Source organism: Lissotriton vulgaris, unplaced genomic scaffold (assembly GCF_964263255.1).
Source record: "Lissotriton vulgaris unplaced genomic scaffold, aLisVul1.2 SCAFFOLD_453, whole genome shotgun sequence".
Lineage (NCBI taxonomy): Eukaryota > Metazoa > Chordata > Amphibia > Caudata > Salamandridae > Lissotriton > Lissotriton vulgaris.
This window is the reverse complement of record NW_028254176.1, coordinates 638,825-654,750: the sequence shown is the minus strand read 5'-3', so window position 1 is coordinate 654,750 and position 15,926 is coordinate 638,825. Positions and strand designations below refer to the sequence as shown.

At 48.0% G+C, this 15,926-nt stretch overlaps 1 pseudogene; it reads left to right on the top strand.

Annotated features, from left to right (window-relative positions):
• The first annotated feature begins 557 nt into the window (after window positions 1-557).
• On the top strand, window positions 558-11,284 carry LOC147659652 (proton-coupled zinc antiporter SLC30A2 pseudogene; annotated as a pseudogene).
• Window positions 11,285-15,926: the final 4,642 nt, after the last annotated feature.

Below are 15,926 nucleotides of genomic sequence, written 5' to 3'. Positions count from 1 at the left end.
CAAGTCCTTGCCTGCTACACTGGCCATGAATGGTGACAAACCCCCACTCTCCCGCCGATAGCCTTAGCCTCACTCACCTCATACACTGAGCGGCGAGTCTGCCACTCACACTGCAAGACTGGTGTGGTGACGTGTGTGGAGACGTCATAGCGGGTATTGTTTTTGCTGCCTAAAAAATAATCTCCTCCGTTCACTGCCTTGTATTCCACTGTGGCAGTGCAGCCTGAGCATACTGAAGTCAACCCAGCCTGCGGCGGTGGTTAAAAGAGTGTGGAGCTCAGGTGCATTCCGACATCTGCGAGCATCACAGCACAACCCAGTCAGCCTGGCATAAACACCATGCACAGTGTTCCCACATAAGTTAAAACACAAAAAATCGCCCTGCTTGCAAATAAATAAAATGCTTGATTGCTCCAATACAATCACGCGGAAGCTTTAGGAGCAAGAAGTTAACAGCCAATTGGAACAGCTACGCTCAATGACCAATGGGAAGCTTCGACGCATCACCGCATCGGGAAGTAAGTTTCACTTCTGCAACGGGGAGACGTTCGTTATTCATGGAGCCAGAATTACAAAATGATGGTTTCAAATTAGACAAAGCAGCTCCGCATCACATGAATAACTCTGAAGGTAAGCTTGGGCAATCCTGGCGCCCCTGTAGCTGCAGAAATAATTGCACGTTCCGGTTTACACTTCTACCGGTGAGTTGGGGGGGGGATGTGTGTGCGTGCGTCTGTCTGTGAGTGTGTGTGTTGTGTGTGCCTGCGTGTGTGCCTGCCTGTGCCTGCGTGTGTGCCTGCCTGCGTGTGCATGTGTTGTGAACAGCCGGCCGGGATCGGAGCGCGTGACCTGATCCGATTCCGGCCGGCTGTGTGCGCGTGACAGTCTGTTGTCTCCTCTGCCTACTCCTTGAAAGGGAAATGACTGAAATGATTGCAATAGATCGCTTTGCGACAGCAGGGGCTTTCGCCCCTGCAATCGCAGGCGCGACCTAATAATCGATTCAAAGTCAGAGGGTCCTAGGGAGGTGTTTGAGACCACACGGGATTTATCCCCCAAAGTCAGAAAAAAAAACAATACAAAATCCCGGGGTCTATGGAAGTAGTCAAAAAAAGTGTGGAGAAACACTACTGTAAAATTGCTAACACAAAGTGTCAAGTAGGAAGCGAAACCAGTGACTACACCCAATAGAAGTATCTATTGGGCATTTCCCTTTTTAGGATGAAATCCCTCACTCACCATAGGTGACATGCTTCAGCATTTGGAATTCTCCTCCCAGAGGAAAAACCTAGTTCCTCTGGGGCTACAACACCCTCTCTGAGAGGGAGGAGCTCAGGGATGTTTTGAATGTTATCTAAGATGTACTAAATCTACAAATGAGGAGCTAATAGTGTAAGTGAGGGTGCAGCGCAAACAAAATGTTATGAAAACTGTGTGGAAGGTGATATAAAACTAGCTCAAGGACGTACTCCACTAGGATTACAAACGCAGTGCACCAGCGGTCTAAATTCAAAACCGCTGTGATGTAAAAAAGACTACCTAACCAAACACTTCTGGTCTACGAACCTCCAAAGCAGGATAATGCTCTCTGAACCTACTGGCAACCTACTCGCATAGGATCAGAGTTTGGTAGATCACTTCATGTGCATTGATGTACTTTATGGAATGCCCCCTCGCTTCTCAGCTGCCCTCCACCCCACAGCCCCCATCTCATGATCATTCCGTTCTTTCCCTCACCTCCCAAAGGAGGCCAATTTTAACTGTGCTTCTGAGAAGCAGCTACTTCCCCAGTCCTCGCTTTTACTTCCTGAGGTTTGGGATTATTTGTTGTGGGAGGTGACACACATTATACTGTGCTTGTCCATACCAGCCCGTTGTCATTCTGCACATGACAATGAGCAGGCTGGCCATATGAGCACAGTCAGGCTGAATGTGCACATCAACCCTAAGGCTGTAGCATCCTTTTGGGTTTTGTACCATTGGACAAATCAGCCCAGGCTAGGAGCCCAGTTTATCCACAGTAATAAAACAAATCATCTCAACAAGAAGCCCAGACATTGGTGAGTCAGTCAACTGTGGGTTCTCTGCCTTTCCTAATTCAATTGTGCCCCTTCTTTGGGCCTCATAGCAATTAGTCTTGCAGGGTGGAATTCTGTCCATTATCACTTTGCACACACAGAGATATTGTAAGACATATGTTAGGTGTTGGGGGACTTTTAGTCACAGAACACATTTTTTGTTGTTTCATCCCATTATCACCTGATCTAAAGCAGTGCTTTTTAAAAGACATAACTAGGTTGGCTGGATACGGTGCTTATCGGATACGATTAACATGACTTACTGTATTTGGGTTCCAATACCTGTATTACTCTCTGGGAGTACTCTTTGACTGCTCACTATTGCCACCGTTGGAAAGACAAGTTTCTAAAAGGAATAACTCAAACAAATGAAATTGTCCACTATGAAACAGCAATCGTAAAAAACTGTGGGGCATATTATCAAGAACGGATTTAAAATTATCGCCGGTTTAGCAGCAGAAAACTGCAGCTAAAGGGGCGATAATGGGCTTGATAATATGCCCTGAAGAATTCCAATAGAAGCCCATGCTCACACCAGAACATGGACTTCTATTTGAATTCTCAAGGGCATATTATCAAGCCCATTAAACCGGCGATAATTTTTAACGCTGTTCTTGATAATATGCACCTGTATTCCCTGCAGATGCTGCCAATTATTCACCTATTGCCCTCACCCAAAGACAAAGTCTCACACCATGCTTCTGCTTTTTTTCCTTTTGCAGAATGATTTTGTGGGACATTAGAGAAAGGGGTAGCAAAGAGATGTAATGAGATGCAGAGAAGTTTTAAGCCTGTTTAAAGTTTTTTTTAGCAGAGTTACAACCACAGCTTTTTTAGTTTTTACATTGGTAAGAACGTTTGACGACAAAAGCAAGATATTGCAAATGAAGTTAAGGACAGGAGGAACCTCTAGATCTCCAGTCAGGTCATGGGCAGGAAAGGGTCCCACTGGGAGTGAGATTTGTTAGAGAGGTCAAGAGGAGTGATAGAGTACACAGGGAGCAGGCTGAAATTCAGCAGATACATTGAGGATGGGTCAAGATCACAATTTTTTGTAAAAGATGATACGTGCATCTCAAAACTAACCATTTTTTTGTTACATTTTGAAAGAAAAATAAAGAGACAAGTAATTGCAAACTTTGGCAGAAAGCTCAACGATCTTAGCAGCACACACTGGTTCAACAACATCAGCATCAAAATATCTTTATTCAGTTACATTTGAAACCATGCAAGCATCTGAATCATAAAAACAGTATTCTACAAACAATTCAACATAAAAGAGTACATAAAAATTTAGCAGCATGATTAATCTTCTTGTGAGCTCCTAAGAGTAATAAAAGCTCATAAAAAACATACAACAATAAAAAGAATAAACTCATCAGGTAACATCTGTACAAATGAGAGAGCTGTATGAACTTGTAAGAAACCTTTTTAGGTTTTGCCTGGCGAAAGCTGCGCTCTGCGCAGCTTTTTCGCGCAGGCGAAAACCTAATGAGTATAGTAGGGGAGACAGGAACGGCCCCTGTCTTCCATTGGCTAGCTCCATAAATGGAGGCTAGCCATTGGAAGACGGGCCTGTCCGTCAATGCCGGACCAGATTCAGGGGCGTTCCCGAGAATTTTTGGCTTTTGGCTACGTCACGCTACGTCAGCCGAAAGCCAATTCAAGGGAACGTCCCCGAATCTGGTCCACCATTGACGGCACCCGCCTTCCTGTTCGGGGCCGTGAGAAGGAGCCCGCAGCCGCCGCCCCGTCTTCGGCAAGGTCCTGGAGAGGAGGAGCCTCGCCCGACGCCAACCTGAGGAGAACCAGCGGAACACTGGAGAGACCGGTGAGTCCCCTCCCGCTGTCATGGCGCCCCAGTGTCTGTCCGATGGTGTGCTTCTGCCAAGCTTCAGAGGAAGTGCAGGTGAGTCGCTTTGTTTTATTTGGGGCTAGGGGAGGCTCCCTCCCGCTACCCGTGTGTCCGTTCCCGCCCCCGTACCACCCCTCCCGCTCCCCGTGTGTCTGTTCCCGCCCCGCACCCCCCTCCCGCTCTCCGTGTGTCCGTTGTTCTTTTTACCTTTGGCTCCAATCATCAGTTCTTCAAAAAAAGCGCAATCGATTTGCAGGGAGAGGATGCGCTCTGAGTGAGCCCTTTTAAACCATTGGCTTTCATGTTTTTCACAGTTTGCCCTTGCTTTAATGGGCTGTTTATCAAGGCATCAATGCCATTTCGTGGATGTTTACATTATCCTGTTTAGGTCTGGGTAATGGGGTTTCAAGCAGTCCCTTTGATGTGATATTAGGTGATACTGCAACATTTAATTTGCTAATATACTTTCTGATTTACTTTTTGTTTTTTACGTAGTGTTTGGATTCCTTAGACTATCATAAAGAGCTAGTACTAATCATCCTCGTATGCTCATTTATTTTACTTCGTAGTCATGGTAACCTGCTGCTGGATTTAGTTTTTTTGTTCACAAATAAATATTTGCAAGCACATGCTTTTTTTAAAGATCCAATTGAATTACTGGCCCTCTGTCACAAGTACCTACTGTTAAATATTTTATACGGCAGGTCTTTTAACCCCTTACGGTATCTTTAGACTTCTTTTCAAAGCACTCTTCTTTAAGAGTCTATTTTGTCTTTGCTAATGCTGTCTGCGCATCAAAGAGGCCCTTTTTATAACTGATAAGGAAAACAACATTATTAATGAACCATCCTTGTTTTACATGACAAGTTTAAACAGTATGCAGCATTCGGCAAAACGGTCTGTTTTATTAAACCTGCCAATGCTCTGTTGACCTCACTGTCTATGCTACTTCCCTTGATAACTCATCCGGGCGTCCAATCAGTGTCCCAGTAATCATTTAATAATACATAATAGACTAACTATGGGGTGCACTTGTGAGGCATGGCAACCATGAAGCACGCAGATGAACAAGATCGAGTGAGAAAGAGATTGTGAAAATGTTGGCATTATTTATAGTAAAACATATATAAAAAGGCAGTTTAAGCAGATAAATGTATCTATCGCTCTCTCTCCCTCCCTGCATATCCCCCCCCCCCCCAGCACGTCAGGCAGGGGGTTCGGCGCCCAGCAGCACACAGCTTAAGCCCCGCAACCAACCCACTCCTTTTTTTTCTCTCTTCAGCCTTGTGGCTCTAACTAACACAATTCTGCAAGGGGCCACACTTGGGGTGGATCTGCAGGTCACCGAAGTGGCAGAAAATCAATATAAGCAGCCTGTCCCCTCCCTGCCCTTTCCCAGCCTGTCCTCTCCCAGCCTGTCCACTTCCAGCCTGCCCTTTCCCAGCCTGTCCTCTCCCAGCCTTTCCACTTCCAGCCTGTCCACTTCCAGCCTGCCCTCTCCCAACCTGCCCTCTCCCAACCTGCCCTCTCCCAGACTGTCCCCTCCCTGCCCTCTCCCAGCCTGCCCTCTCCCAGCCTGTCCCCTCCCTGCCCTCTCCCAGCCTGCCCTCTCCCAGCCTGTCCCCTCCCTGCCCTCTCCTAGCCTGTCCTCTCCCTGCCTGTTGTCGTGTCCCGGAGGCAGCAGGCAGCAGCGTGCACTGCGTCCCCGAAGTAACAGCCCTAAAGCAAGCAAGAAGTACGCCCCCCCTCCCACCAATCCCTGTTAGGTAGTGGAAACTGTCCAAACTGGGGTGCAGACAGCCCCTCTCACCTTTCGGCCTGGTACCACTGCACCAGCCGCACTACTTCCCTACTGACCGTCCTCCACTTCAGCCCCGTCTAAATTACAATTCATGCTTGTGACCCTTTTGCCTGCTTGTGCTTGTTTTCATGACCCTGTTGCCTGCTTGTGCCTCCGTGTGCCCCTGTTGCCTGCTTGTGCCTCCGTGTGCCCCTGTTGCCTGCTTGTGCCTCCGTGTGCCCCTGTCGCCTGCTTGTGCCTCAGTTTTTGTGCCCCTGTTGCCTGTTTGTGCCTCAGTTTTCGTGCCCCTGTTGCCTGCTTGTGCCTCTGTGTGCCCCTGTTGCCTGCTTGTGCCTCCGTGTGCCCCTGTTGCCTGCTTGTGCCTCCGTATGCCCCTGTTGCCTGCTTGTGCCTCCGTATGCCCCTATTGCCTGCTTGTACCTCCGTGTGCCCCTGTTGCCTGCTTGTACCTCCGTGTGCCCCTGTTGCCTGCTTGTGCCTCCGTGTGCCCCTGTTGCCTGCTTGCGCCTCCGTGTGCCCCTGTTGCCTGCTTGTGCCTCTTTGTGCCCCTGTTGCCTGCTTGTGCCTCTGTGTGCCCCTGTTGCCTGCTTGTGCCTCCATTTTCGTGCCCCTGTTGCCTGCTTGTGCCTCCGTGTACCCCTGTTGCCTGCTTGTGCCTCCGTTTTCGTGCCCCTGTTGCCTGCTTGTGCCTCCGTGTGCCCCTCTTGCCTGCTTGTGCCTCCGTGTGCCCCTGTTGCCTGCTTGTGCCTCCGTGTGCCCCTGTTGCCTGCTTGTGCCTCCGTGTGCCCCTGTTGCCTGCTTGTGCCTCCGTGTGCCCCTGTTGCCTGCTTGTGCCTCTGTGTGCCCCTGTTGCCTGCTTGTGCTGTGTGGGTGTGTGTGGAGGGCTCTGTGTGGCTGTGTGTGTGGGAAGCTTTGTGTGGTTGTGTGTGTAGGAAGCTTTGTGTGGCTGTGTGTGTGGGGGGCTCTGAGTGTGTGTGTGTGTGTGTGTGTGGGGGGGGGCTCTGTGTGTGTTTGTGTGTGTCATTTGCAAGAGATAAAGCTAGTGGCATTGTAAATGACAATGCCATTTATTTATGTTAAAAAAAACATAAATAAAAATAATGTCAAGAGCAATGCCAATAGCTCTAACTTTAACAAAGGCAAAACCATTGCATTGTAAATGCTTGTTCTTTAAGTAATGGAACAATAAAAGTTCACCTTGGCACAGTATAACATTTACAAAACACATTAATGTGCATCGTGCCCTGTGGAGATCTATTCTCAGTCACAGGGACCCAGGGATTTAAAGTCATAGCATCCTCTTTGGTGAGCTACAGATAGATGTAATAAATTAAGTCAAAATATAATAAGAACAAATATTTCCTTGTTATTCTTCACCAATGCTAAATAGGGCTCCATATCCTGAGCAGTGGATAAAGTGACGGAAAGTTTCAACAGTTCTGACTCCTCTCCTAACAATATGTTCCATTCTAAAAAGTGTTTCTTCACCCATTTATAGTTTGTTGTAAGTATAACCCCTGGGTTGCAAAAAAAGCTCCAGCCTTCCCATCCCCTGGAATTAGTCCCTAATACACTTAAGCCAGGATCTTTTGAAGGCATGGTCAAGTGTCAAGTAATCCCTTAGTATTAATCTATTCAGGCTGATTTCCTTCTTGGTCCATACCCTAATCCATCCCAACAAAGGGCAAAGGGCTATCTGATCTCTAAGATATTTGACTCCCAACTTCTTTTGCACACAAAAGGCCTAAGTGGTCTGAGGGACACAACAAGCATCTGAGAAATGTGTTTTCTGTTATCCAGAGTTTGTTAATGGCCACATAACCCCAGATGTCGTTCCCATCGGATTTTTTATTTATTGTATTTATTTATAGAGTTTTATATAGCGCGGACTTGACCCTTGGGTATCAGAGCGCTTCACAGTTACATTTTGAAAACATTTGTGATACATAGCAAATAGTAGCAATACTATATATAATATTCCTGTACGTGACTTTCTTATTGGTTTCAGCAAAAACTATTTTTACAAGGTGTAACAGTATTTTTATACACATGGTTCTGTTGTGCTTTGCGTGATTTCTCCAACAGAACCGGTTCATGATCGACGTTTGGGAATTAGACACGATGCTAAAGTGGACTGTCTAGCCTATGGAAGGAACTTGCTCATTAGAGATACATTTGGCCTGGTAAATCTTGACTACTGACTTGTGCGGTCTACTCCCCAATCTTGTCGTGAAGCTAAATAAAGCTGCGTTGGTCCTGATGAGCTCCGCTTTCTTTGCTGTGATTAGTGGTTTCCAACTCATAATGAAGTCGCACAACACACCCAAATAAGGGAAAGCCTTAACCTTTGCAAGAAAATGTTTACTCATATTGAATGTTTTAGATGTTGTCGAGTTGGGACCCACTTCAATGATAAAAGATTTAGTAAAATCAACTGACATGTCCAGCTTACTCATAAACACATCAAAGGAATTCAAAAAGCTTTGCAGACCCTGAGCTGTCCTGGCCATCAATATCTTGTCTTCCGCATATAAAAGTACCGGCAGCGGTCAAGGGCCTGAGGGCAATCTACCTTGGCTGCTACTAACACCTGTTCAAGCCCATTTTTTAAAGGGAAAATAAAAAAAGGGGCAAGTTTGCATCCTTAGGGCGCCCCTTTCCCCATTATGAAACTATTAGTACACCTAATTTGGTCCTGTCTTGCCACATAATTTCAGTGACCCCACTCTTAGTTCATGAATACCATTATAATGAGGGCAGGGGCAGCTATGTTTAGCAGTTTATATTTAAAAACTCTCACTTTTACTAAATGCATATCAATACAGTGATATAATCCCATGTACTAAGGTAAAACGCTCTTCTGCGCATTAAAGAAATGTGCTTTTTTAGGGTCAAGCGAACGAGTGCATGCTCTAGTGCCGGGGTCTCCAACCGGTCGATCGTGAGCTACCGGTAGCTCGCCGAGACCCTGTGAGTAGCTCGCACCGAGGGCTGCTCAATTTAGTAGCATATTAGCATTATTTGGGCTATTCAGGCTGTTTTCAGTGTCCATTGCCCGCCCTCACTCAAAGCAGCTGCTCTGATTGGCTTGAGCGTAGCTGGGGTGGGGCGGGCCGAAGAGGATGACTTCCTGCTGCAGAGTCTCGTGACCGGGCGCGTTCTCGTGATGTTTACGTGCCTTTTCGTCACTGGCAACGCACTGTCCATGGTGCGGGTGCGGAGCTCAGGCAAGCACGGTAGGGCGGAGCATTGAGGAGCAGTTCGCAGGCCGGGACCCGCACGTACAAACTTGCACCCGATTTGCTGCAGGTAAAATTTAGTTATACCACAGTTTAGGACGCCTCCCCCCCCCCCCCCCCCCCCCGCCCGTAAAAGTAATGTAAGACTAAGAGTGAAGTGACGTCGTACCATGTGAAATGACCCTGCATGGGACCGCTCTCGATTCCTCTCCTATGTGTGTTGTCATTGTGACTCTACGGCGCACCCCTGGTTTCTCCTTGCTGGTTTTCACATCAAAGTTCTGCTGGGAACCACGCATGCCTTTTTCCTTTTTAAAGAGGTGAAAATCCCCGGAGCATTGCTTAATAATTAGATTCCGAACGTGCACTGTATGGCTAGCTTAATTTGTAATTGTTTGTGTTGATAATGTCTGGGTTATAAAGTTAAATGTGGTAACAAAAAAAATATACAGAAAATCGGTTGAGTGGTGAGGATTCAGTTCATGCTACGCGTCAATCCCGATGAAAATACAGAGCAGCTCCTCTGCATGACTGGGTGCTCCCTTTGCAGGCTCAGCGCTATCCTGAGATCCAGTCACTAAAAGGCGCTTTCAGATCGAGTGGCCGTCTCTTGACCTCCCAAAGTCTGCACCTTATAGCGAGGAGTCGGTCGATCAGCCCCAGGGAACGAGATTGAAGGAGGTGTTAAGAGAGGGGCTGGAAAGAAAGAGAGAGAGGGGATGGACGATGGAGAGAAAGAGAGAGAGAGGGGGTGGCGAGAAAGAGAGGGACTGGAAAGAAAGAGAGAGGGAATGGGGAGAAAGAGAGAGAGGGGGGCTGGGGAGAGACAGAGGAGCCGGAGAGAGACAGAGAGGGGTCGCTGGAGAGACAGTGGTGCCAGGGAGAGACTGGGGCGCTGGAAAGAGAGAGAGAGAGAGAGAGGGGCCGCTGGACTGAAAGAGACTGCGAGGAGCAAGAGAGAGAGGGGCTGGGGAGAGACAGTTGGGGCGGAGGGAGACAGTGAGGGGCAGACAAGAGAGGGGCTCGGGAGAGACAGTGGAGGCGCAGAGATACCGTGAGAGGCAGGACGGAGAGGGGGCCTGGGGGAGACAGTAGGGGCAGGAGGAGAGAGAGGGGCTGGGGAGAGACAGTGGGGATGGAGAGAGACAGAGGGTTCTACGAGAAGATTGTCGAGATGTCACCAACAGACTGAGGGCATAGACTGGGAGAGAGGGGGGCAAGGAAAGAGTGAGGGAGAGCCAGAGACGGTGAACAGGGCTCAGGACAGGAGCAAGGGCAGGATAAGGGCAGTGTAGGGTTAGAGAAGGGGCAGGGAGCATGGGCAAGGTGCAGTAACAGAGAGCGTGTCCGGGAGCCAGGACAGAGTGCAGGGGTTGGGACAGGGAGCAGTGGCAGAAAGGCAGACATGTTGTGCAGAACAAGGGACAGGGGGGAGTGCAGTGATAGAGGACAGTGGTGAGCAGGGCAGGGTGCAGGGACCTTAGCCATGGGTATGCAGTGAGTAGGGAGTGGGACAGAGGCAGGGTGCTGTGGCACAGACCCGGACAGGCGGGGGGTACCGGAAGCACGGAGTGAGAGCAGGGTGGGCAGAGAGCAGAAATAGGGGATAGGGGACAGGGTGCAGGGGGCGATAGCATGGGCATGGAGCCGGGCAGGGAGAGAGAGGGCACCGGAAGCACGTGGTGAGAGTGGGCAGGGAATAATATACTGATCACCTCACCATTATGAACAGTTAACATCATAATGGGTGGTTCCATGGCCCTATGGAAGGATCACATGAACATTCGCACAAGACCACCCCCGAGAAGGAGCAGAGCACCAGTGTGCGAGCTGCCTTCATTCATGTTGTGGGGGACCTGGTGCGAGCGTTGGGGTACTGGTGGCTGCTTACGTTATCTACTTCAAGCCAGAGTATAAAATTGTGGATCCCATCTGTATATTCCTCGTCTTCTCCATCCTGGTCTGGGGGTCACACTATTCTAGCCATACTGAGGGATGTGTTGCTCGTACTGATGGAAGGGACTCAAGGGGCATAGAGTAGACTTCAGTACTGTGAAGGATTCTCTGCTGCGCATCCCGAGACTGAAGGCGCTGCACAGCCAGCACATCTGGGCACTAACTGTGTCGCAGCCAGTGCCATCGATGCACATTGCGATCAATGAAGATGCTGATGCCCAGGTATTGCTCATAGAAGCCAGCACCCAGTTACAGAGCAAATTTAACTTCCACACTACGACAATCCAGAGTCCACATTGAGAACTACTCGGAGGATATGAAAGACTGATCTGAATGTCGAGACCCCTCTGACTGAAGACTCCTTGTTCGCCCTTAGCAAAGAGGCTCGCTTGATGGACCTGTGCAACACAGCTCTGCATGGGAACAAGACAGATAGAGGTGCAGGAGGCCTTTTGACAAAAAAAGGTTGTTGTTCCACTGATGCTAGCTTTCTGACTCCTGCCTTCAATTCAATATAACATCCAATAGTTGTCTCCAACCTCCCCTGCCATGCCCCATTTAGGCTTCTACCTCTCAAGCTGGTCCATTCTGAACCTTTGCTGACTGAACCAGAGGTGGGCTGGACCACAGTGTGCCTTTTCACCGGCCTCTGTGCGCTCTTCAGGGACACAGGCAGATCTGGCTTCCCAGCTCTGGCCTCTCCACAGTGAGGCCTTGACTGTTCCATGGTGTCGTGTGGCCACTCAGGATGTTATGTATGGTTGTTTAGTGGTCTGTTTGTGTGACGATTTTATTGGTTGGTAGTCTGTGCCAATGCTTGTCTGTGGGTTTTTGGCTATTTGTGTGCTGATTTTATTGGCTGGTGGGCTGCTTTTTATTGTAATTTTTTCTGATAGTACCAAACATTGCCTGCTGCAAGCACAAATAGCCAAGTAGTCTTCCATACCTTGAAAAACACCGTCCTACATGTCTAAGTTTTACTTATTTTGCAAATGTGGCCCACTTTTTTTAGCTATTTGATTTGCCTGCCCTATATTTAATAACATAACAAGTCTAGTTGCAAGGCGCACGATTACCCAAGGTGTCCTGGGGCTGAATAACAGATGTTTATTGTTACCCAACTCAAGGCTATTCATTATATCGACCACAACTGGATGAAAGGATGAGTGGACCTGCTGGGATTTAAACCTGTCACCATGAGGTCAATCACTGGCCCCTGCAGTGGCTGCTTTAGTGCAGTAAGCCACCAGACCCGGCTTATGGGGCTGCTTTTAATTTAGTGCCAGAGCCTCTTTTCTGTCCCATTCCGACAAGCATCGGCCTCCGCTTGCACGGCTTGTGCTTTTGTTGTGTCACTGTTGTGGCTTGTGCTTTAGTTTTTTGTCTCACTATGCTGCAGAAGGCAGTGCACATGTAAAAAAGGGAAAAAAGTAGTTTCTTTCAGTATTATTGTGTGTGTGTGGAAACCACAGTATGGGGCCCATGGGCTCTGAAGAAATAAGCTTAACGTCAATTAAACTGGGCGGGGGAGGTCGCTCGGAAAAATGCGCGAGTTGCTTGGGATTTAGTAGCTCACGACGATTTTCACTGACCAGAAGTAGCTCTCACTACACAAAAGGTTGGAGACCCCTGCTCTAGTGCATGTGTCTCGTTGGCAAGATACTATTGTTTACAAAAAAGGGCTTGGAACCCTGCCATTGCTTCCATTTGGTTCTGCGTCGCCATGCTTTGCAGCTTCAGTAAATGGCTAGCCCAGCTGAAACGTCACTTCCGATGCTTGCTGTGTAGCACAGACTAAACACGGTTTGATCAAACTTAATCAGTGCCCATCCGCTGCTCCAGGTGTGACAGCCGTACTATTTCTAAACCCCCCCCCCCCACCCCCCTCGCTGCCTGCTGCTCCTTCTATAGAACTTTTATCTTGTTTTTCATAGCGAGTATAATACAAAAGTAAACCCAAACTTTCCCAAATCCAATCGTCCACATTCTGTGGTTACAGTGTAATCTACCAAATATCATATGTGCTAGTACCCGTTTACGAGGCTCGCGCCATGTTTCCCTGCTTCCTTAGTAAGCCTAGTGCCCAATCCAAGGTGTCAGCTGTGTTCTCAGTCTGACATGTCTGAACTGGGGTGGCTGAGTGAGCTAAAGAATGGTGATGGATTAAACCCAGATCAGTTGACTGGGGGTGAGTGTTTGATTTGCTCAAACGCTCCGTCCACCATCCCCTTTTGTATCGCTGTGTTCTCAGTACAGCCGGAAATACGGCCTGTCCAGAGGGGCGTATCTGGCTCTGTAGCAGAAGAGTGAAAAGGGCTCTAACAGAAGGCGGCATCCCATTAAGCCACTTTAGTTTGATGAGGTGCGCGCCATCTCAAGACTCTAAGGTCACAAACCTTTGAGCGTACCGGGCCAAATAACATTCGGGAAACGGCTTCGGCATACGTTGCATTTTCCTACCCTGGTATCCACATTAAAACAACATAACATTTTAATTTAAACATAATGCTAATATGAAACAAGCAATTGGGAGTTAACACCGCAGCTTGAGTTGGTGAAAAACGGTTCAAACGGGAGCCACATATTCATTACTTTCAATGAACGCCTTTTCCGGTCAAGGAGAGTATTTATTTGCATCATGGTTCCATTTTAAACGTGTTGGCTGTAAAGATGAACTGCAATGGATAATTTATTTATAAACCTCGCTTGGAAGAGGTTGTGGTGTTACAGCCAGCGCCATCGACTTTAGAACTCGAGGAACTAGGTTCGAATCTCCGTATGATAAAAGGTGGTTGTACTTATGTGGACTGTAGATCTTCTGTGAGTAGTCAATTCAATCATCAAAGCAAAGGTTTTAAATGCACAAAATGTTGCAAACCTTGTCAGAATTATGTTCCCGAAAGAATTATGCTATAGACAAGGGGGCTTAACGAGAAGCAAAAATCGTCTTATGTGACGACGATCAAGGTCATCAAATGCTCAAAGTCAATAATATGTCAAACATGAGAGAGGGGACAAGATCTTGACTTTTAGAAAAGAGAAGTAAACAGGTTTAACAGGTTATGTTTGCTGAATGTTGATGATGCCTGTATCGCTTTCCTCCATCTTGGGACATGATTCTTTCTTTAGTTGTGACCCTAATAGGACACCCTGCTTTACATTCACTTCATGCCTGTGAGCACTTCAAGTGCCCATCTGATCGCTGGATTTGGTTTCTGAAGAGCTTTTAGCCCATGGCTGCCAGGCCCGGGGGAGGTGGGCTGTCTCCCCTGGGCCACGCAGTGCTGCTCCACTACTGCTCCCTGGGCCTCCTAATACTGAAGTGTTTTTTAAAGGAACTGTGGGGCCCTTAGTTGTGAGCAAGAGCGGGGCCCTGGGCCGCTGCCCACAAAGCCCATGCCTAGCGCCAGCCCTGAGATTATCAACATCTCACATTCCTTTGCATTGGAAAAGGTACTTCTCAGTCACCACAGCACCGGTCACTAGCTTCAGGCTTGTGTCTATTGGATGAGAGGATGAAGAAGGGCGACTGACTTGGTGGCGGCTCAACACTACTACTAAGTAGTATCCTCGTCCACCACCCCATTCACGATCCAGGGGCTACGGCTCAGCTCAGCGTGAAGTAGAGCTGGTTTCTAAGGATAGCTTCTGGCAGTGGTACCAACCTTGTGTAAAGCAAGGCTGGAGTGTAAGTGCCGCTGATGTGAAGAAGTGAAAGCCCTTTACAGCACTGTACGAGTACACTTGCGCGCACACACACACACACACAGTTCGGCAGCACTGTAAATAGCTAGTATTATTACTCATTTCACTTTTGAAAGATAAAAAGCTGAGAATGTCACGATAAAAATAGAACGTGTGCCCTACAACTTGCCCACACACTGCTAGGGTGGGGATCTTAACTTGCTGATCTCTCTAAGCGGCTAAATCAGCCGTCCAAGTGATTCAGCTGGGAGCATTGCTCGAGCGTTTAAGGCACTCTCTGCAGAGATCATTATGAATCTAGCAGTTTGCAAGACCCATGTAACTCAGGTGGTTGTTGTGTGTGTGCTGAAGAACACTGGGCCTCATTTATGAGAAGTGGCGCATCTGACTGACTGACTGATTTATTTATTAAGCGCACGAATGCCGAGGTGTCTTGGTGCTGAGTGAAAGAATGCTGTGCACACTGATTAATCTCCCGGTTTGGGAAGAGCCAGGCTTTAATTTGTTTCCTAGAAATGGTCCTATTTAATTGTAGTCTGAGCTGCGTGAAAACAGTGATGCAACACTTCTCAGTGTGCCCTCCTTGCGACACCTAGGATGCGCCATATTTAAAGAACTGCGCATCATGTTGCAAAGAGTTACAGATTCGTCAGTATTAGTGACGTATCTGTAGGCACAAAACTAGCGCTTTCTGGGGTGTGTCTAAAAACAGACACAACTCCAGCAATGTGTGTCACCCTTACGCCTGCCATGAGGTATGTGTAAGGTTTTGACGCATTCGCTTCCTAGACATGGCGTTCACTGCACCATTACTACGACCCTTTCTAACGGGGGAACCCCCATCCTGCATACATTATACCTAAGGTAGGTATAATGTAGCGCAGGGGGTTACGAAGTGACGCATCTGCCTAGATGCATCACTTCGTAAATATGGCACAACGTGGCACATATTTTACGCTGCCGCTGCGTCACAAAAAAATGACACAACAGCGGCGCAAAAGTGATGCAGGACCTCATAAATAAGCCCATCTCAAGAACTGTAGGTGATGCACAGGGTGCAAGACCGAATTCTTGTAGGATAAACTTGGGGGCAGATTTACAAGCCCATTTGGACACTTTTGCACAGGCGTAGCTTCACTTTTGTGACGCAGCAGTGGCATAAACAATGCAGCCAATTTACAATGTGATGCATCTAGGGAGATGCATCAAGTTGTAAAGCCTGCGTCACATTATTCCTGCATCAGGTGTAATGTATGCAGGGTGGGCGTTCCCACACAGGAAAGCCTCGTAGA